The sequence below is a fragment of the Macaca fascicularis genome, chromosome 3 (genome assembly GCF_037993035.2).
Source record: "Macaca fascicularis isolate 582-1 chromosome 3, T2T-MFA8v1.1".
Classification (NCBI taxonomy): domain Eukaryota; kingdom Metazoa; phylum Chordata; class Mammalia; order Primates; family Cercopithecidae; genus Macaca; species Macaca fascicularis.
Window position 1 is genome coordinate 5,155,727 of NC_088377.1, and position 21,961 is coordinate 5,177,687.

General features: G+C 50.4%; 1 protein-coding gene across 6 annotated transcripts in view; it reads left to right on the forward strand.

The window, feature by feature from the left end:
* The first annotated feature begins 2,443 nt into the window (after positions 1-2,443).
* The window catches only part of PRDM15 (PR/SET domain 15), a 76,346-nt gene continuing 56,828 nt past the window's right edge, over positions 2,444-21,961 (forward strand). For 4 of the 6 annotated variants that reach the window (XR_012431974.1, XM_005548635.4, XM_005548636.4 and 1 more), the window contains exon 1: positions 2,444-2,508. The gene's annotated coding sequence lies outside the window, so the exon portion shown is untranslated. The remainder of the gene's footprint in view (positions 2,509-21,961) is intronic. The other 2 variants (XM_005548637.5, XM_045389325.3) reach the window with 1 other exon arrangement.

Below are 21,961 nucleotides of genomic sequence, written 5' to 3' on the forward strand. Positions count from 1 at the left end.
TTGTCTGTTGTTTTTTAAATTTTCAACTCTTTTTTTTCCCCAAACCTATGGAACAACCCATATAGCCTTCACTTACATTCACCAATTTTGCCGTATCTGCTCTCTGTCGGTCTCTATCTGTCGTGTTTGCAGATATCATATTTCACCCTAAATCCTTCAGAACGATTTGCTGAGAACAATGAATGGCACCGGCTATCATACTTTCAATACAATGATCACCCTTGGGAAATTTAACATTGATCCAATACTATTATCCGGTATCACCATTCATGTTCACATTTCCCATTTTCCCCAATAACAACCTTTATAGTTGCTTTTTCTTTTCTGCCCATTATTCTAAGTTGTATATTGCATTAGTTGTTAATAATGAACATTTGACACTTTAAGCAACAACTTTTCTTTTTTTTTAAATTTTGGAGATGAATCTACCTTAAGAGGTATTATTTCTAGACTGCACTGAAGGATTATAGCGGACACATTGACAATCCTCTCGAAGATGAGATGTCGTTGTGTAAGTGAATTCCAGCCGTGGGCTGTATGTAGTAATAGGAGAAATGGCTTGGGGGATGTTGAAGTCTTTGGTTTACTTTCAGTTATTTGCACTTGCCATGGACCTGTCACTTTTTTTTCTGTAAACAACCTTTTATTCACATATGCCGAGGACCATTTCACGTCCTGAGGCCTAGAGAACCAGTCATCTGGCCATTTTTGAACAGTGAGTGATGTCACTGGAGGTGCGTGTGTAGAGGGAATGTCCATTAGCTGTAGTGGTGGTGGTGGGAGTGGGGTTGGGCGGAGACCTGAATACAGAGAAGGTTGTGGAAAACCTGGGAAGTGTCTGATGGAGTACGGAAGGCATTGGGAACAGGCTTGAGGGACAGGAGGCTGGAGGGAGGCGTGAAGTCCCGGGTGGGGACAAGCAGGGAGACGATGGATGCCGGGGATGCTCCAGAAAGGTCTGGGGGGCCATGGGATGGCCTACTGTAGAGCAGCACGGAAGCCACTGTAGAATGCTGGGCCAGGCAGATAAATCAGCCTTCACAGAGCAACTTGCCTAATCTGTCTCCGGCTGCCTGGCGTTGCAGCTTATGTATGTGCCCAGGTGCATCCAACACTTCCCATGGGATGGCACATAGTTATGACTAACCTTTATACATATGCCATTCATACAAGTGAGTCCGTCTCTGGCATCATTCCTGCATGTGGGTCAAAGGCTACGTGCATTTAGAATTTTTATGGATATCCACAAATTATCTGAATGGAAGCAATACTAATTTATTCTCCTACCAGCAAAGGAGAGAGCTTGTTTCTCTAGGTAAAATTATGCTATTAAACTTTTTTTTTTCCTGTTTTTTGAGACAGGGTCTCACTCTGTTGCCCAGGCTGGAGTGCAGTGGCACGATCACAACTCACTGCAGCCTCAAACTGTGGGACTCAAGTGACCCTCCTGCCTCAGCCTCCTGAGTAGCTGAGATTACAGGCACGTGCCACCGAGCCCAGCTAAGTTTTTTAGAGACAGGGTCTGGCTATATTGTCCAGGCGGTATTAAACGTTTAAAAAAATCTTTGCTAATCTAATAAAAATGATCTCACTGCGACTTTGTTTTTTCTCTTATTACAGCATAGTTGAATAGCTTATATGCTTAAGAACCATTGAATTTCCTACAAACTGTCCATCCATATACTTTGCTCATTTTTCTATATACATATATATTTTTATTGGTTCACAAGAGTTTCACATACATGAGGGAAACGAGCCCTTTTGTGGTATCAATTTAAAATCATTTTCCCCGGGTCATCACTTATCTTTACGAATGGAGGTTTTTGCCAGGCAGCAATGAACTCTGAATGTGGGCGGCCAGGACTAAGGTGAAAAGTGTGTCCCTTCTCCGTCTCACGTTTTGTGATGGCACACACACTTGGTGGAGGGGGTCAAGAGAGGCGACACAGGCCCCCAGGGAAGAATGGAGAGCCAGGCCCGCGGCTGGCCCTGTGCTCACCCGTCGCGTGGCGGAGCCCGCCCGGCCCGACTCCCCTCCCGGCCCCTCGCGGGCACAGAGCTCGTGTCCCAGGGCCCCGCCGGCCAAATCCAGAGGTCACCGTGAATGGGGGCAAGTCCCAGGCCTGTTCTAGAGAAACACTCTACCCATCCACCGCCACCACTCCCCAACCCCGCAAGAAACGCGTCCGGGGAGAGGTGGAGGGAACTGCCTGCGAGCGTGGGCGGCGGGGCCGTGCCACGTGGGAGGGGGCCGCGCGCGGAATTCCCTCCGGCCAGTCCCGCCCCGCGCGCGCCCGCTGCCCAGTCCACGCAGCCCGCGCCCCGCAGTCCCACCCGCAGGACCCCCGGCCGCGCCAGCGTCTCGCCTGCGCCCCTCGCGCCCGGCCGCGGACTACAAGTCCCGCCATGCCCCGCCACCGCCCCCCGGCTTCCGGTGCTGCGCAGTTTCCGGAGCGGATCGCAACCCGGAGTCCGGATCCGATCCCGCTCTGCACATTCCAAAGGCAGGTAAAGCTCCGGGCCCTGCGCCCGCCGCCCGCCCCGGCGCGCGCCCCGCCGGCCCCGGTCCGCGCCCGCCACCCCCGCGAGCCCCGGCGCGCCCCGGGCCCGCCGCCCCCCGCCCCCCGCGCCCGGCAGTCGCGCGCCGCCCCGGTCCAGCCGCCATGCCGACTGTTCTTTGTTACATTCGCCGGCTGCGGGCACCGTTGGCGATCGGAGTCAAAACCCGGCTGGATTTCCCGGAGCCGCTCCGGGATCGCCCTGCGCGCCGCCCGCCCGCCGGGTCCCGCCGCCGCGGGCGCTCCTGGCCGGGCTCCGCGCCCCCGCCCCCGGCCTCGCGCCCCCCGCCTGCCCGCGGCCAGGCCCAGCGCGGGGCCGCGGGGCTGCCGGGCCCCGTTCGCCCGTGGGCGCGGCGCAGGGTCTCCGCCGCCCCCGGCCCGCGGCCCCCGCCCCCGGGCGGCCTCGTCGCCGAGGGCCCCGGGGATGTCGCTGTCCCCCGCCCTCGTGTACAGTCCATGCGGGTGGCACGGGAGGGTCCCTGGACCCCCACCCCCGCGTTTAGAGAAGCTGAGTCCGGGTGATGGGGTCTCCCAGACCCTCTGCGCCTTGTTTTTTTTAAGGCTTTTGGTGGCAGAGAGAAGGTAGCGAGGTGGATGGACAGGTGACGCGTACCTGCCCGGGGTGGGTAGCCGTGCGGGGACGGGGCGTGCCCGGCCGCTCAGGTGAGGCCCGCCTCGCGCGGACAGGTGGGCACGGGGGCCACGTGCGGCCTCCGACGAGAGGGGCGGTGTTCACACAGGTGAAAACAGAAATGAAAACTCATGGAAATAAATACTTCTACCTGGTGGTTAGAGTTATCTCCCATTTACCTTTTTCTTAAGCTCCTAATGTAGTGGATGGGGTTTTTCCCCTACAAATGCTCAGAAATTGCCCCTCACCCCCAAGTCCCCAAAGGGAGTTTAAAACGGTAGAAACAAGTGTGTGATCAGAGACACGTGGACCTATGTGTGTATTTAAAGCTGCCAACACTCGTTTTAAAAAAGCCACATTGGCTTAAGCCAGATTCAAGTGAATTTGGAGAACCCAGCTTGGTTCCTGAAGGTGTTTTTAAGGGTGAGATGTAAAGGAGCCACTGCTTTTGTGATGAACCTTAAAAGGTAGCAATGACAGTTCTCCTTGGAGAATGCAGTGATGTCAACACCACTACCGTATTTTGTTTCAAGCTCGGACATTTTCACGTATTCCACGTTTTCACTGCTTCACTCCTTCCCCAGATTTCCTGACATCGCTGCCTCACGGTGAAGGATTAAGGAATAGTAGTTCTATAATTTAGATTTTCAAGAGGAAAAACACCAATTTGTTTTTATAGTTTTTCTTCTTATATCTGTGATTCATACTTTTTGCAGCAAAGTAGCCAGCAAAGAATAGACTAATATGTTCCATTTTGGAAGCAGGCAGGACGGTTATTTCTCCAGAAGACAAATAAATAAATTTAAAAATCAACTGTAGTTGGAAGTCTGCTAGCTTGTCTTAGAATAATTATATTTGACAAAGGAGTCTGTTCACTTAGGATGTGGCTCATATCATTTTCGATGTCATTATCTGTGCAGAAGGCCGGGAAAGAACAGTCCTGCCATTTTGCAGATTGAAAGGAGATTTAAGGCAACTGTCTTCCACCCGTGTGCTCAGAGGCTGGGATGGTGCTCGGTGACTTAAATGCTTTTTCAGACTTTGTTCCTCATTTGCAAAGCGTGGATGGCCCTGCTCAGCTCCCCTCACAGTGCTGGTGTGTGCAGATACTCATTCATTCGGCCATTCATTCATTCTTTCCACCAGTGTTTACTGAGCACCTGTTAGGTGCCCCACGCTGTAGTGAATGGAGAGGGGGCTGCACCTGGTGGACCTAATGTTCTGGGCAAGGGGGTGGGAGGTGGTATAGATAGAAAATCATAAAACTCTCAGGTAAGGGGGTGGGAAGAGCATGAAGAAAGGAAGGAGGGCAGGCAGATGGCGGGCAGGGGTTGGAGTACTTGGGGGCTGGGACTAGAAGGGGCTGTCGGAGGAGGGGCCACAGTGGAGATAGTCCTGTGAGGGAGCCTCTGGTGGACGTGGGTGGGGTGGTGCCTGCCCCCACCAGGCAGGTGTTGGCAAATGCTGAGGCCCTGGGGTGGGATGAGCCCAGGATGGGACAGGCCACTGTGGCTGTGAAGGTGAGGCAGCAGGGGCCATGCACCAGGCAGAGATTTTATTCTGAGTGCCTTGTGGATGCCACTGAGGGGCTTTGGGCAGTGGCGGGGCAGAGTCTGCATCTTTTGGCTGTGTGTGGGGAATGGAGTTGGCATCACTGGAATCCAGGCCCTGCATGATTCCACTCCACAGAACACGGAGGTAGAAGGGGAGATGGGGCAGGACAGAGCCTAGTTCCAGAGCCAGGCAGGCCTGCTGCTGGTTTGGTTGGGAAATGCATAGTGGGTAACTGGAACTGCTGTTTACTGAGGTGCAGCTGACAGCTGTGTCCTGGGTGTGGGGGTGACCTGAGGGAATCAGGGGCCCTGTAGACCGGACATCTTCAAACTCTCCCTCAGAGTGGGAGAAGCCCCTGCTCTGGGGCCACGTCCACTCCTCAAAAGGCTCCTCCTAAGGAAAGGTCCCTCCTCTTGCAGTCATGGCCGTTGGGCGTGGGAACTGTGGGGGAGTCCCAGCAGATTTAAGGGTGCTGGGGAATGGCTCCCCCGTGGGTCACAGGCCTGCAGCAGCTGCGGGAGCCTCTGCACCAGCGGTGTTCATGGTGATCGTTGATGACAAGTTGATCTTTGATGAATTCAGGCTCAGAATTCAAGAGGATATGTCATTGGGAGACTCTGCTGTGGCCAAGCCCCTTCTGCTCCCATCTCCTTATTTCTGGAGCCAGCTTCTCTGTGCTCACATTTCTAGAAAGAGGAATAAGGAGAGACGTGAGCATTTGTCCATGATACGTGAACTGATTAGGGGAAAAAAACTCTTTCTCTTCTATTAAACACAGCTTTTATGTTATAAGATGATTTACCAAAATGTAGACTATTTCTGTTTCGATCAGTGGTGTTCCAATTGTAGTCACACCGCAAAAAGGAGATTTGGTTCAATGGTGGACCACATATATGATGCTGGTCCTGTAAGATGATAGTACCACATTTTTACTGTACCTTTTCTATGTTTAGATAAGCAAATGCTTACTATTATATTACAGGTACCTACAGTATTCTGTTAGTTAAGTGCTGTACAGGTTTGTAGCGTAGGAGCCGTAGGCTGGGCTGTATAGCCTAGGCATGTAGTAGGCTATACCATCCAGGGTTGTGTATGTACACTCTATTATATTTGCACGACTACAAAATCCCATAGCAATGCATTTCTCAGAATATATTACTGTCATTAAGCAACATGTGACTGTACTGCAGTGATAATTCAGGAGACGTTAGCACAACCCTATGGTTGTAGAAAATCAAGACAATTCAGTTTATATGCATGTTTGTGTTGCAGAAAGTTACAGGAGGGTGAATCAATACAGTAATTTCAAGCACGAATATATGACGTTGGGTTTACATTTTGTAGTAACACAAATAGGAGTTCCTAGAGGAAGAAGTGTATACTTTCTGGCCTTAAAGAAGAGCTTGCTCGTGTGCATTGTAAATAGATGACCGTGGCTGTCACGTTGTCATGCCTAGATTCTAATAGGTATGTTTACAAGAGTGACATGGCAGTTTTATTTTCAGTATTTACAGTATGCTGGAAATGATGTCCCTTGCAGCTGTTTGAAACAGGGATGAACAGTTTATACTGTCAGCTGAGATGCAGGGAGTAGCGTTTTAGGAAACATTTTCATGGGGATACTGGCAAAACTCGAAGAGCCTGGCTGCTCCTGGTTCCAGGCGTCAGGTGGAGCTACCGTCTGGGGCCTGGGGAGGGTGAGGGGCCGCCAGGATGCTGACTTGGGAGTTGGGGGTGGCAGGTAAGTGCTGCATCTAGAGGGAGGGAGGTCTAGGTAGCCAGCTTGGGGTACCCCCTGTGGAGGCTCTGGAGGGGAGGTACAGATAGCAGAGGGGCTTAGGAGGGAGCATGCAGTGAGAGGGACCCCCCAGGGCAGAAGGGGTTTCCAGAGGAGGCAATAAGGATGACTTAGGGTACAGAGGAGCTTGGTCTGGGCAGGGGCCCTGCTGAAGCCACTCATCCTACATGAATCCTGCTCAGAGTAGGAGAAGCCGAGGTCTGCACCCTGTCCTGGAGTCCTCCAAGCCTGTGGGGTCTGATGAGCACAGGCGGCTCAGCTCTTCCGTGCTTCCATACACTTACATAAAACTGGAGCTTGGCTTTCTCGGAGAAGATGCTTTTCTCTGCCTGAGATGCACCGTCTGTTACTGGCTCCGTTTGACCAACCTCCGTGTTCAGCATGGTCCAGGTCTCCGCTTGACAGCTCTGAGTGTTGACCTATTGCAAGCATCATCAGTAAACCTTGACTAAGCGACGCGGCTTGAGGCAAACTCATTGTGAGTCCAGGGTCCTTAATCCTTGATGTGGGTGGGGCCTGCAGGAAGTAACTGTGGTTGGACCTTAACTGCCCACTCACTGGACCAGAGTCTGCTTTTGAGAAGGGGTGTTTCAGGTGTCTCAACCTTCTGGGCTTCTGGTCTTTTGTAAGTTTCAAATTCTGTGTATATATATATGCTACTTAGTTATAGTAGGTTTGTCTTTTATTGTGACCAAAACCATAAATGTTATTTTAGCACCACGTTAGGCAAGAGGTTAACAGGGTCCTTGTTCTGAGCAGGCCGCCTCAACTCTGACTGTTAGCTGGTCCTGTCATCTGGATTCCTCTTGTCTCCCTGGGTCCCTATCCCCCAGCACATCTGACTTCTCCAGGCTTTGCTCTCTGCCTATTCTCATTCTCTCTGCTTTTTAAAATATGCTAAACCAGCACTCACAGCCTTTCCACCATCCAAGCCCTCTAGGGTCACACAAGCCTCATCATTAAGTAGGAATCAGTCCTCCAACCTTTTTTTTTTTGTTGTTAAGTAAACACAGGACAGCCAGTTAGAGCAGCCGTCGGTGTGGTAGAGTCTACACTACCTCATTTTTTTTTTTTTTTTTTTTTTTTCCGAGACAGAGATAGAGTCTTGCTTCGTCACCTAGGCTGGAGGGCAGTGGTGCGATCTCCATCTCGTCTCACTGCAACCTGGGCTCACTGAAACCTCTACCTCCTGGGTTCAAGCAATCTTCCCACCTTAGCCTCCCGAGTAGCTGTGACTACAGGCCTACATGCCTGGCTACAGTGCCACCATGCCTGGCTAATTTTTGTGTTTTCTGTAGAGATGGGGTTTCTCCATGTTACTCAAGCTGGTCTCAAATACCTGGGCTTCAGCGATCCTCCCACCTTGGCCCCTCAAAGTGCTGGGATTACAGGTGTAAGCCACCGTGCCCAGCACAGTTTCCATTTTTAATGTGGCGGAGTGTACACCTTTCTCTCCCTCTAAAAGAACCAGATGTGAAAATGAGAAGTATAGATGTCATCTTTGATGAAACTAAGAGGTTCAGGCCGGGCGCAGTGGCTCACGCCTGTAATCCCAGCACTTTAGGAGGCCGAGACGGGCGGATCGCGAGGTCGGGAGATCAAGATCACCCTGGCTAACACGGTGAAACCCCGTCTCTACTGCAAATACAAAAATTAGCCGGGCGCGGTGGCGGGCGCCTGTAGTCCCGGCTACTCGGGAGGCTGAGGCAGGAGAATGGCGTGAACCCGGGAGGCGGAGCTTGCAGTGAGTGGAGATCGCACCATTGCACTCCAGCCTGGGCGACAGAGTGAGACTCTGTCTCAAAAAAAAAAAAAAAAAAAAAAAAAAAACTAAGAGGTTCAGAAAGTGAGAACGGAGAAGAAATCATAAACAGTACAAGAAAACGGTAGGGCTGAAGGGCATGGTGCCAGGTTGAAGGCCAGTCAGTACACAGCATCAAAGCAGGTCATGAGAGCTAGAACAAAAATTCCGAAAGATTCTGGAGGTAGAGAGCTGCACGCAGAAGATTTGCTGGCACGAAAGATACCAGATGCATCAGCTACGATGCTGGAAGCTGATGGACCATGGAGTCCTTCCTTGGACATTGTGCGTTCAGAGGGAAAGTGACCAGTGGCAGTGTACCCAGGCAGCCCAGTTGAGTTGTGAGGGTAGAATAAGGACATTCACAGACATGACAAATCCTCCTGCAAGCTATACCCCCATGCGCCCTGCTAGGGAAACTACAGGAAAATGTGCTTTCCAGATCCAGGGAGCAGACCAAGGAAAGGGGAGTCACGAGGCTCAGGAAACAGCTTCACGTGCAGGAGAAAGAACCAGGCGCCCTCAGGCTGATGTGGAAGGGGAGGCCCAGGATGCAGCTTGTGTTAGACCTCGAGGGCATGGGACAAAGAGGGGAGGTGCTAGGAAACACAGCGGAACCCTTGGTCTGTCTTGTTGGTCTGACCCGGTGAAAAACTGTAAGGAGAAGCAATCGCAGGGTGCGGGAAGTTGTAGCCATGGGTGTCTTCCCCTCCTACTACCACCAGCAACAGAATGTGTGCACGAGCAGCACACAAAACCTGCACACAGCAAAGACAAGCTGCATGCACATGAAGCCACCTAGCACAGTTCTTCTACAAACTGGCTATAACCTGCTCTCTCAAATCTTATTTCTCACTAAATACAGTGCTTTCTTCCAGCTGAATCCAGTGGTTCCGCGTGCCCAGGAGTGTGCATTTCGTGCTCTCCTTGGCCCTCACCGCCCCTGACCTCCTGCACCACCGCCTCTGCCCCACACAACAGTAGCAAACAAAATGTGTGCACAGCATGTTGAACGTGTCCGACACAAAGAGATGATACATGTTTGAGATGATGGATACGCTTATTCCTCTGATCTGATCACTATCCATTAGAAGCATCAGTTTGTACCCCATAAATAGGTACAATTGATTATATGTCAAAATAAATTAAAAGTATAAAAAATGAGGCCTAAGCAAATATAACAAATGAATTAAAGTTATTGATAATGAAGTTGTTTAAGTTCATTCATTTCATTATTTCTTTTGAAGAAAAAAATGTATTAATAATGAACTTGTTAAGGCAGCCAGTATTTTCAGAGTCATATACATCGATTTAACTATAATCATACCGGGAAGTGGTGGGGGGGAAGAGAATGTAAGAAAACTAGCCCTTCATCTGCCTGTAAGAAGTAAAAATGCAAGATCCAACTTTGAGAGATGAGGGATCTCAGAGGAGCGTGTTATTTTGAGGTGTAGAAGCAGATACAGCAGAAAGAGGCTTGAATGGCTGCCCTGGGGAATGGGATAGCAAATGGGGAAGGGGGAGGGGGCACTTTTTGTGTTTTAAAGCTATTTATATAGATCCCATTTGGATGAAACCAAGAGGTTCAGAAAGTGAGAAAAGAGAATAAATCATAAAAGAAATACTCTTAAGAAAACCTTGTACTATTTCTAGCTATGTATTAGCTATTTGCTTTATTTTAGAGAAGACAAAAAGAAAGACTTGGAAATAAAAGGGCCGATGTTCCATTGTATCCTGGGGCTTTCCTTGCAGATGGGCAGGGCTGGGCCAGAGGGGGGTTCTGGTCACGTAGGTGTGCGCTGCTGCGTAGGTGGAGGCCGGCATGCTGCAGGAGAGGCTGTTCTCAGCGGGGCTGGTCAGAGCACCCATGTGTCCCCATGTCCTGAGCCTGGGTGCTGGAGAGGTGACCAAAGGAAACTCAGCCATCCCCAGGAAGGAGGCTGCTGATTGGCTGTCAGTGGTAACAGCAGAGGACCACTGTTAGTTTCTGTCATGTTTCAAGACATGTGGAGAGGGACGGTGGGCTTCTTATGTCTACTTTCGTGACCCACTGTTGGCCTACAGGTCCCAGATTGGAAACTAGACGGTCAGTGAGCAGCTCTTGGAAACGTCCCTAGGCAGTGAGGTGTCCTACACTGAGCCACTGAGCCCTGTGAGGCCTGCGACTGCAATCCTGCCCTACCTCCTGGTGGGCTCACTCCAGTAGGGGAGGAAGGATATGGGCTCAGACAGGGACAGCCTGTGGCTTTAACAATGGCAGCTGCTGCTCAAGAGGGACAGTGACAGGGAGGGTGACCCCAGGCAGAGGCAGAGGTGGTGGTGCCAGAGGAGGGTGGTTTGGGGGAGTGGAGGGCCAAGGAGAGTCCCCCAAACACTCCTGGGGCCTGTGGAACCCCTGGATGAGGCTGGAAGAACGCATCATATTTAATGAAAAATAAGATGAGAAAGAAAGGGAGTTACCGCCGGCTTGTAGAATGCATGCATCTTAACTGCTGGGCAGCAGGCAGTGAGGAATGGTTGCTGTATTGAGGAATGTTGTGCCATTTCATCACAGCCTTGGAGGCCAGGTGAAAAACCTGTCTGCCCATCTGTATCTGTGTTTTATCTGCATGTCTGTATCTGTGTTTTATCTGCATGTCTGTATCTGTGTTTTAACACTGTTTTATGAGATGGTAACAATGAACTGAAATTTGGAAGTTGTGCCAGCTGAAAGGGACTTGGTGAGCACTAGGCCACCTCTTATTGTAAGGTGAGGAAACTGAGGCCCTTGGAGGGACCATACCTCGCCTGAGGTCTCTCTCATCTGGTAAACAGCAGAGGCAGACTCACACCCTGGGTCTGGTGTCTAGTCCTCTTGTAGCAAAGCCAGGCCCTGCCAGGCCCTGCCCCTTTGCTGACCCCAGGAGTCTGCACTCTGGACCATCCTTCTTTAGCACGTTCATCAGCGTGTGTGAAAGGTGCTCTTTGCCCAAATAAATTTGGGAACCTGCTGGACAGAACACATCTCAGCAGATATTTTTGTTAAAGGACTTTTCGGGGCCTCTCCTGTGCCAGTGTATGTCGTGACTCCAGAGTGGGAATCTGCAGGGTGTCACAAATTGACTTAGCCAGAGTCCCTCTCCACCCACCCACTAGCCCCCCGAAGCCCACGCACAGCATCTTTCAGGACAGTTCTGCGGCACATATTTCTGAAAGTGCGTTTGCTGTTTCCGTTAGTGGGTTTTCCCTGAGTGCTTTTAATATTGTTACGAGGGCATGTGCCCAGTGGGAAAGATGTTCCTTCTGCTTCAACAAAAATTCCCTGAGCCTCTAGACCAGGGCTGGCTTCTGAGCACTTGAGATGTGCCTGGTCCAAATTAAGATCAGCTGAAAGGGTAAAATACACACTGGATTGCTAAGGCTTAGCATGAAAAAATTCCTTACTACTTTTTTATATTGTATTTTTTGTATATTTATATTAATAGATGTTGACATATTTTGGGTGTACTGGATTAATAAAATGTTACTAAAATTACATATGTGAATCTTAGCAAGAATTTTTATGGCTTAAACCAAGATTGTTCTAAAGTTTATATGGAAAGGCAAAGGAACTAGAATAGAATGGCTGGAACAATTTTGCAAAAGAAGAATAAAGTGGGAGGAACCATTCTGCCCAGCTTTGAGACTTGATTAAAGCTACAGTCATCAAGACTGCATTGATTGGGTTCCGCCGAGTGTGGTGGTGCTGGAGAGACGAGTGGAGTAGAAGGGAGACCCAGGCATCGACTCACGTAAGTGTGGGCACCCAGCTTTGACAGGGACATGGTAGCCAGTCAGCAGTGCCGAGGCCAGGGGGCATTGTAGACAAAAAGGTTGACCTCAGCCTCAGCCTCTCAGCTTATATAAAAATTAATTCAGATTGGATAACAGATTTAAATGTAAGATGTATAATTGTAAGACTTTACTAGCTGGGCGTGGTGGCTCGCGCCTGTGATCCCAGCACTTGGGAGGCCGAGGTGGATAAATAGCTTGAGCCTAGGAGTTCAAGACCAGCCTTGGCAACATGGAGAAACCCCGTCTCTACTAAAAATGCAAAATTAACCAGGCATGGTGGTGCATGCCTGTAATTCCAGCTACTCCAGAGGCTCAGGCAGAAGAATCACTTGAACCTGGGAGGCGGAGGTTGTGGTGAGCCGAGATCAGACCATTGGACCGCAGCCCAGGCAACAACAGTGAAACTCCGTCTCAAAAAAAAAAAAAAAAAATAGCCGGTGATGTGTGCCTGTAGTCTAACAACTCAGGAGGCTGAGGCAAGAAGATTGCTTGAGCCCTGGAGGTGGAGGTTGCAGTGAGCCGAGATCGCGCCCCTGTGCTCCAGCCTAGGTCACAGAGTGAGATTCCCTCTTAAAAACAAAGACTTTTCTAAGAAACACAGGAGAAAGTCTTTGGAACCTTGGGCTTGGCAAAGATAAGTCTTAGATGTGATACCAGAAGCGTAGTCTGTGAAAGGGAAAGTCAATCCTTTAGACTTCAACAACATGAAAAACCATTGCTCAGCAGAAGACCCTTAAACTGGGAGTGGGAGGAATGAAAAGACAAGCCCAGACAGGGAGAAAATACTTGCAAACTACACGCCACAAAGCATCTAGATATACAGATAAGGAACTCTCAAACACAACTGTAAAATAACGCCGTCAGTCCAACTAGAAAATGGGCAAAAGGGCCGGGCGCGGTGGCTCATGCCTGGAATCCCAGCATTTTGGGAGGCTGAGGCAGGTGGATTACGAGGTGAGGAGTCCAAGACCAGCCTGGCCAATGTGGTGAAACCCCATCTCTACTAAAAATACAAAAATTAGCCAGGCGTGGTGGCGGGCACCTGTAGTCCCAGGTACTTGGAGGCTGAGGCAGGAGAATTGCTTGAACCTGGGAGGCAGAAGTTTCAGTGAGCGAGATCATGCCACTGCTATACTCCAGCCTGGGTGACAGAGTGAGACTCCATCTCAAAAAAAAAAAAAAAAAAAAAAGGAAAAGGAAAATGGGCAAAAGATGTGAAGAGACCTTTTACTGAAGAAGATTTATTGATATTAATACATGTGGCCTACAAGCACGTGAAAAGATGTTCAGCGTCTTTAGCCACTAGGGAAATGCAAATTAAAACCACAAGGAGACACCAAACGTAGTGACCCCACCAGATGCTGGGGAGGCCGCTGAGAAACTGGATCTCTCCTGCGTCGCTGGCGGGAGGTGCAAAGTGCTGCAGCCTCTCTGGAAAACAGCCTGTCGGTTTATTAAAAAATGAAACATCCTCCTAACAGATGCCCCAGTCATTGCACTTCTGGGCATTTATCTCAGAGAAATGAAAACGTATGTACAAAAAAACCTGTACACGATTGCTCCTAACAGCTTTATTTGTGACAGCCCCACGTGGAAAAAACCCAAGTGTCCTTCCGTGAGCGAGTGAATTGCTGAACAAACAGTAATGCACTCGAACCGTGGAATATTATTCAGCAATATAAAGGAATGAGCTTTTCACTGAGGCAACATCCTGGAAGGATCTCAAGGGTATTATTTCAGTTAGAAAAAGCCAATCTTAAAGGTCACAGGCTGTCTGATTTCATTTATATGACATTTTTTTGTTTTTTGTTTTTGAGACGGTGTTGCCCAGGCTGGAGTGGATCTCGTCTCACTGCAGCATCCACCTCCCGGGTTCAAGTGATTCTTCTGCCTCAGCTTCCTGAGTAGCTGGGATTACAGGCTCCCACCACCACACCTGGCTAATTTTTGTATTTTTAGTAGAGATGGGGTTTTGCCATGTAGGCCAGGCTGGTCCTGACCTCAGGTGTTTCGCCCACTTTGGCCTCCCAAACTGCTGGGATTACAAGCTTGAGCCACCATGCCCGGCCTATGTGACATTCTCGAAATGACAAAATTGTAGAGATGGAGAACATTTTCTCTAGACATGTGTCTTTTAAAATCATGAAGCTGGCCGGGCGCGGTGGCTCAAGCCTGTAATCCCAGCACTTCGGAAGGCCGAGATGGGCGGATCACGAGGTCAGGAGATTGAGACCATCCTGGCGAACACGGTGAAACCCCGTCTCTACTAAAAAATACAAAAAACCAGCTGGGCGAGGTGGCGGACGCCTGTAGTCCCAGCTACTTGGGAGGCTGAGGCAGGAGAATGGCCTAAACCTGGGAGGCGGAGCTTGCAGTGAGCTGAGATCCAGCCACTGCACTCCAGCCTGGGCCACAGAGTGAGACTCCGTCTCACAAAAAAAAAAAAAAAATCGTGAAGCTTTCATTTCCCAATATTTCAAAACCAGTAGCTTTTTCTAAACCTTCTCAGCCCTTGCAGGTCACATTAATAAATAATCCTCAAAACTGTTTTTCAAGCTGGGCACAATGGCTGCACTCCCAGCTATGCGGAGGCTGCGGCAGGAGGGTCACTTGTGCCGGGGAGTTTGAGGCTGTAGTGCGCTATGTTCACGCCTGTGAAAAACCACTGGGCTCCAGCCTGGGCAACATGGTGAGACTCTGTCCTTTCAACATGTTTGTTTCACCTGTTCTGCTGTAGTGTGTAGAGCTCAGCTTGCTTTCCTTTCACTGCTTTCAGGACCCTTTGCACAAAACTTTTCCTGGGGAAACCAGGAAAATCTGCCCCCAGCCCTGGGGAAGATTGTGAACGGAGGAGGTCAGGGCTAGAGTAGAAAGGAGTTGCGTCTTAACTCCTTTCAGTTTCGGGGAGTTTGACTACCGGCGCAGCAGAGGCCCCTGAGTGGCTGCTTTCTGCAGGGTCACTCTTTGTGTGAATAGAAAATATGTACAAAACTCAGATAGTCAGTGAGGTTTCTGGGCTTTCTGAGCTGAGGGTGTCTGGCATCTCCCCACATCTCAGAGCTCAGCACAGAAAGGAGTCCCTGCTCCCTTAGCCCTGCCTGGGGAGGTTACTCTCCCAGGTGAGCAGGTTGTGGTTGAACCTGGCGGGGCACACCCATCTGGTAACAACAGAAAGGTCAGATTCCTTGTTCTAGACCTTTCCCCCTTTGTACTGAGAAGGGAGTGGATAGGGTCTCCCCAGGGAGTGGAGGTGTTCTGGCTTCTCCCCAGGAATCAGGATGCAGCTCAGGTGGTCCAGCCAGATCTGGGCTCTACCAGCCCTCTCTAGCGTCCCCTGTGCAGGCCACGGTCGCACCCTTTGTTGTGTGGCGTGTGTGGAAGGGGAGAAGCTTTGTGCTCGTTCTGCTGCCCCAAATGAACAGCCCTTCAACACCAACTGCCCATGGCAGGTGTCCCTCGAATATCTGCACAAGAAATGGACTTCGTTTTATTTGAGCTGATAAGATATTCTTGTGGGTGCCAGGCTGCAGATTCCAAGAACCACATTGTTTCCTTGCAAGATTTCTTCAGTAGCACAGGCTTTATTTGAACTTTCTTTCAAGTACGTGAACCTGGAAACCCATAGACAGGCTTAGTGTCAAGTGGAGGGAAGGCAGTGGCCTGGCCAACGCCAGACCAGGGTGGTCCCCGGCGGCCACTATGGAGAAAGACCCCAGGCCGGGGCCACCTCCTGTCGTGGGCCAGGGATGTCAGAGGCCAAGCACAGGTCGTTGTGGTAGCATTGGAACCTTGCACCCAGCAGGTGCTTTGTAAATATCAAAAAACAATATGAAAGTTTAAAATCACTTTTTATATGGAACATGGAAAATTTCTCTTCCAGATCTTAATGCTAATCTAACTAAACTTTTGAACTTTCTTGGCATAACTTGTGCAAACAAAACGTTTGGAACTTTCCAACCACTCTTAATTATCTGGAGGTGAAGGCGTCAGGTCAAAAGATTTATCAGGGCTTTCTTGTACGTGGGGTACTACATACAAAGTACATAAGAACTGGACGAAGGGAGTAAGTGGAAAAGTCAGTTTTAAGCTTCTGTCTTTCATGGTTAAAGATCTAATAGAGGCTAGACGTGGGGGCTGATACCTGAAATCTGAAGTGGGAGGCTGAAGCAGGAGGATTGCTTGAGGCCAGGAGTTTGAGACCAGCCTGGCCAACATAGTGAGACCAAATCTCTACAAAAAAATTAAAAAAGTTAGCTGGGCATAGCGGTGCATGCCAGTAGTCCCAGTTACTTGAGAGGCTGAAGCTGGAGGATCGCAGGAGGCCACGAGTGTGAGGTTATAGTGAGCTGTGATGGGACCATTATACTCCAGCTTGGGTGACAGAGTAACCCTGTCTCAAAGTAAAATGAAAGAAAATAAATCTAGTAGAAAAAACAGACCATGTGCATGACATTATGTGAAGCTGAGATAGTGGTTTAGGAAGAGTCAACTTTTTGGGGGGATCACGGAGGAGGTGAGAGTAACTGAAGGGAGGAAGGTGTCTGGGAGGGTGAGGTTAGGGCTCTGTCTTGAAAGATGGTAGAACCCCCGTGGTGGACTGAGGGGAAGTGGCTGTGCCTGGGGTGGACCTCGCGTCCGCAGCCTGGGGTGTGGTAGGGGGTGTACCAGGAAGTGGCCGATTCTCTTACCAGACATCAGCCTGTCCCGTGTGCCGGTGCCGAGGAGGGTCCAAGTATATTCTGCTGTACAAGGCTGCTACAAGTCTTGCCCTCTTGGCCCTTGAAGTGTGGTGGGAGAGAGACATGAGATCGGTCACACACAGGCATGGCCACACGGGTGACAGTGCTGTGAAGGAAATCACAGAGCACTTTTGGAAAACATGCCACACTTTGGACAGGTGGATCAGGGAGACCCTCCCCGAAGAAATGAAGTTAAGCTAAGACTGAGGAGTGAGCAGGCATTGCAGAGAGGGCTGGGGAGTGAGGAGTGAGCAGGGGAGTGAGGAGTGAGCAGGAGAGTGGGGGGTGGGGACTGAGGAGTGAGCAGGCATTGCAGAGAGGGCTGGGGAGTGAGGAGTGAGCAGGGGAGTGGGGAGTGAGCAGGGGAGTGGGGGGGTGGGGACTGAGGAGTGAGCAGGCATTGCAGAGAGGGCTGGGGAGTGAGGAGTGAGCAGGGGAGTGGGGAGTGAGCAGGGGAGTGGGGGGGTGGGGACTGAGGAGTGAGCAGGCATTGCAGAGAGGGCTGGGGAGTGAGGAGTGAGCTGGGGAGTGGGGAGTGGGGACTGAGGAGTGAGCAGGCATGGCAGGGGGCTGGGGAGAGGTCCAGCCATGGGGGCGAGCATGTGCAAAGGCCCAGAGGCAGGACCCAGCTTGGCGTTCTGGGAAGTGTGGCTGGAGAGGGTGGGGTTGCGTAGGGTGAGAAGGCTACCGAGGGCAGTGGCTTGGCGTTCTGGGAAGTGTGGCTAGAGACGGTGGGGTTGGGGTGAGGAGGCTGCAGAGAAAGGCAGTGGCTGGTTGTGTGTAGGAGTTCGGGGTTTCTTCCTGGGACAGTGGGAAGCCGATGAAGCTTCAGGCTGGCAAGCGATGTGATTGGATTTATGTTCTAGAAGAACCGCTCTGCAGTGTGGAAAATGGGTTGGCGGCCCAGGCAGAGGAGGAAGAGTTATCTGGAGACCCTTGCAGCCTTACAGGTGGGAGAAAGTGGGGTGTGGCTAAGGGAGGTAGTAAAGGGAGGTAGTAATGGGGGCTGTAGGTAGTTGGTGTGATGGGCAGGTGTGAGAGGGAGGCCGGAGAGGTCACAGCAGTTCCAGGTCTCTCTGACGACCGCGACCTAAGATGCAGGAGGTGGGGGCAGAGAGACTGTGAGGAGAGTCCAGATGTTTACTTTTGACATGGTGGTTTTTGGGTTGACTGTTGCCGTCTGAATGAAGATGCAAATGGTTTTCCTTTTATAGATTGTGTTTTTGGTGACAAGTCTAAAAACTGTGGCTTGCTCTAGAGCCCAAAGATTTTCTCTGTTTTTCTAAGTTCTATTATTTAATATTTTATGTTTTAAGACTGATCCATTTTGAGTTAATTTTCTAATAAGATATGAGGTTATAGTTCATTTTTTTCTCTGTGGATGCCCAGTTGTTCCAGCAGCATCTGCTGAAATGGTTGCCCTTCCTCAGTTGGACTTTAAAATCCAATCCGCTTTTGTCTTTGTAAAAAAAATGCAGGCCGGGCACGGTGGCTCACACCTGTAATCCCAGCACTTTGGGAGGCTGAGGTGGGCAGATCACGAGGTCAAGAGATTGAGGCCCTCCTGACCAACATGGTGAAACCCTGTCGCTACTAAAAATATAACAGTTAGCTGGGCGTGGTAGCACATGCCTGTAATCCCAGCGACTCGGGAGGCTGAGGCAAGAGAATCGCTTGAACGGGGAGGCGGAAGTTGCAGTGAGCTGAGATCGCGCCACTGCACTCCAGCCTGGGCGACAGAGCAAGACTCCGTCTCAAAAAAAAAAAAAAAAAAAAAAGCTTTGGGCGTGTTTGTTTAGGTCTGTTTCTGGGTTGTCTGTTTTGTTCCATTGATCTCTATTCACCTTCTCACCGGTATCAGAGTTTTTTGACGGTAGCTTGATAATGAAGTTTGAAGTCAGGGACACTGAGTCTGTCACTTTAGGCTTCTTTTTCAAAGTTGTTTTTAACAGTTTTCTTCACTGAGCGTTCCGTATAAGGAACATTTGTCTGAAGTCACCCCTCATTTCCCATTTACCACCAGGTTAGATGCAGATGGTCCTGGTCTGAGCTTCATTGACATTTGTGATAAGTGTGGTTTCCTGGTTTCCTGATATTATTACTGTGGTCTTCTTGGGATGGCGGTCATGTTTAGTTAGTTTTTGTAGTAGTAGTCATAGAAATTTTGAAGAGATTTTCAGGCAAAGCGGTGGTTCTCAGACTTGAGCTGCATCCGAACCACCTGGAGGGCTTTGCAAGCAGAATGCAGGGCCCTCTGCCAAGTCTGATTCAGCAGGTCTGGGGGTGGGAGGCAAGGATGTGCATTTCTGAGACGTTCCCAAGCAATGCTGGCCCTGCTGGTTCCTGGTTCAGAGACCACATTTTGAAATCACTGATGTAAGGTAAGTCTTCCCAGGATTGTTTGTTGAGATAGGGGGATCTTGAACTTTTTTTTTTTTTTTTTGAGAGTCTTGCTGTGTCGCCCTGGCTGGAGTGCAGTGGCACGATCTCGACTCACTGCAAGCTCCGCCTCCCGGATTCATGCCATTCTCCTGCCTCAGCCTCCCAAGTAGCTGGGACTACAGGCGCCCGCCACCACGCCTGGCTAATTTTTTTTGTATTTTTTTAGTAGAGATGGGGTTTCACCATGTTAGCCAGGATGGTCTCGATCTCCTGACCTTGTGATCCACTCACCTTGGCCTCCCAAAGTGCTGGGATTACAGGCGTGAGCCACTGCTTCCGGCCTTTTTTGTTTTGTTTTGTTTTTTGAGACAGAGTCTCACTCGGTCACCCAGGCTGGAGTGCAGAGGCGTGCGATCTTGGCCCACCACAACTTCCGCCTCCTGGGTTCAAGCGATTCTCCTGCCTCAGCTTCCCGAGTAGCTGGGATTACAGGCATGCACCTCTGTGCCTGACTAGTTTCTTTTCTTTTCTTTTTTTTTTTTTTGAGATGGAGTCTTGCTCTGTCACCCAGGCTGGAGTGCAGTGGCACAATCTCAGCTCACTGCAAGCTCCACCTCCCGGATTCACGCCATTCTCCTGCCTCAGCTTCCTGAGTAGCTGGGACTACAGGCGTCCACCACCACACCTGGCTAATTTTTTTCTTTTTCAGTGGAGACGGGGTTTCCCCATGTTGGCCAGGATGGTCTCGATCTCCTGACCTTGTGATGCGCCTGCCTTGGCCTCCCAAAGTGCTGGGATTACAGGCATGAGCCACCACGCCCAGCCTAGTTTTTGTATTTTTAGTAGAAATGGGGTTCACCATGTTGGCCAGGCTGGTCTCGAACTCCTGACCTGAGGTGATCCACCCATCTTCGTCTCTCAGAGTGCTGGGATTACAGACGTGAGCCACGCGCTTGCCTGGGATCTCAAACTTCTAGTTCTTTTTTCCTCTCCCTTTCCCTGAAACAGTACTTCCTGTGTGCCTTGTTCTGGGATGTCTTCTGTGCCTTAGCGGTCTGGAGACCACACTTCCCCTTCTACAAAGGCACTTTCTGAGTGTTAAAGAGATTTTTGCTAAGACAGCAAAGACTTTGAAGATGCTCCATTACTCAGGCCTGATCTGCAGCCCAGGGTGGCTGTGGTCTCTGATCCTGGGCCCAGAGGAGCCGTTTTAGAGAGGCCATGTGATGGGGACCAGATGCTGCTAATCAGGACCCTTACTGCCAGGACTCAAGACATTTACATAGAATCAGAGTGTAGCACAGGAGGCTAAAACCCTGCTCTCCTGCTTCCCTCGCCTCCTTCTGGGTTTCCTTTCCCAGCAGCTCCGCTCAGAGGAGCTCTTCTTTGGGGGCACCTGGGGGGTGGGCAGTCTGTGAGAGGTGGAGGCCAGAGGCAAGGTCTGCCCCGGGGAGAGGCGGCCACGCCAGGCCTCAGGGGATTTGTGCAGGTTCCCAAGTAAGCAAGGCCAGGACGACTTCCCGCCATCCTCCCACTCTGATTCCAATACCTTTGTTGGGACTCTGTATTCTGCGGTGATCTAACCACAGTGTGGGGAGCCTCTTAAGGCCTATCGTTCCCATTGCCCAAGCTTCTGACCGTGAGTGGCGTGAGTTCCTGCAGGGGGCACACAGGTCCTACACCTCCAGCAGCACAGCAGCAACTCATGAAAGCATGCCCCTACCCACCCCAGCCTGGGTTTCTTCTGCCCTTTGCCCCTGTTCATCTCCTGTTCACTGCCCAGCTGAGCCCCCATCCCAGACTGGTCCCTATTTGCGCCGAGGTGCCCAGGAACTGGGGCAGGCGAGGCCGAATGCGGCTGTGAAACTGAGTCAGACTTGCTGGAGCCGCGTGAGATACCTTTGAACATGAATGCGTGTTCCCAGGAAAAGAAGATACAGTGCTGTTCTGGGAGAAAATTTCACCCCCCTGGTTATTTCTGGCATTTTAAGGGCAAATTGGAACTCTCTCTCCTCTGCCTCACTTCCTCGTAGCTAATTCACTCTCCTAACTTGAAGTTTTCAACCCTACACTGCTCTCAAACACGCATGTTCAGTGACTGTGTTTCCATATGGGTTTTGCATGGTCTGCTTTTCACCCTTCAAGCTGCTGGGGATGAGTGGGGTGGAGGGCATGTGGAATCAGCATTCAAAAAGTGCCAGCATATGCACGCTTTCCTAAACCACCAGCAGCGGGCATCAGAGAAGCAGGATGCAGGAAGGACGTGCCAATGGGCACAGTTGGGAATGGGGGTGGGCAGAGGAGGAATGATTATTCGGTAGCACATACTGTGTGTATCTCGCTTTATGCTCCTCCCAAATTGCATGAGGTGGGTGTTTTTATTTCCATTTTACAGCCCAGGAGTGAACAATGTCTAGATCACCCTGTAAATATATGTGTGTGTGGGTGTCAGTTTGTGCTCATCTACCCACTATGCAAGTGTTTATGGAGGTGAACCTCAAGGATGGATAGGGAATAGAATTATTGGATCTGATAACAGCTTATGTGGGAGCACGAGAGTCCTCCACAACATCATGCATTTATTTGGTCCCCAGAGAAACGAGTGTTTATGGGGCACCAGCCATAGGTTAGGAACTGTAGAAAAAACGTTGCATTAGACATACCTGACCTTGAGGAATTCACGGC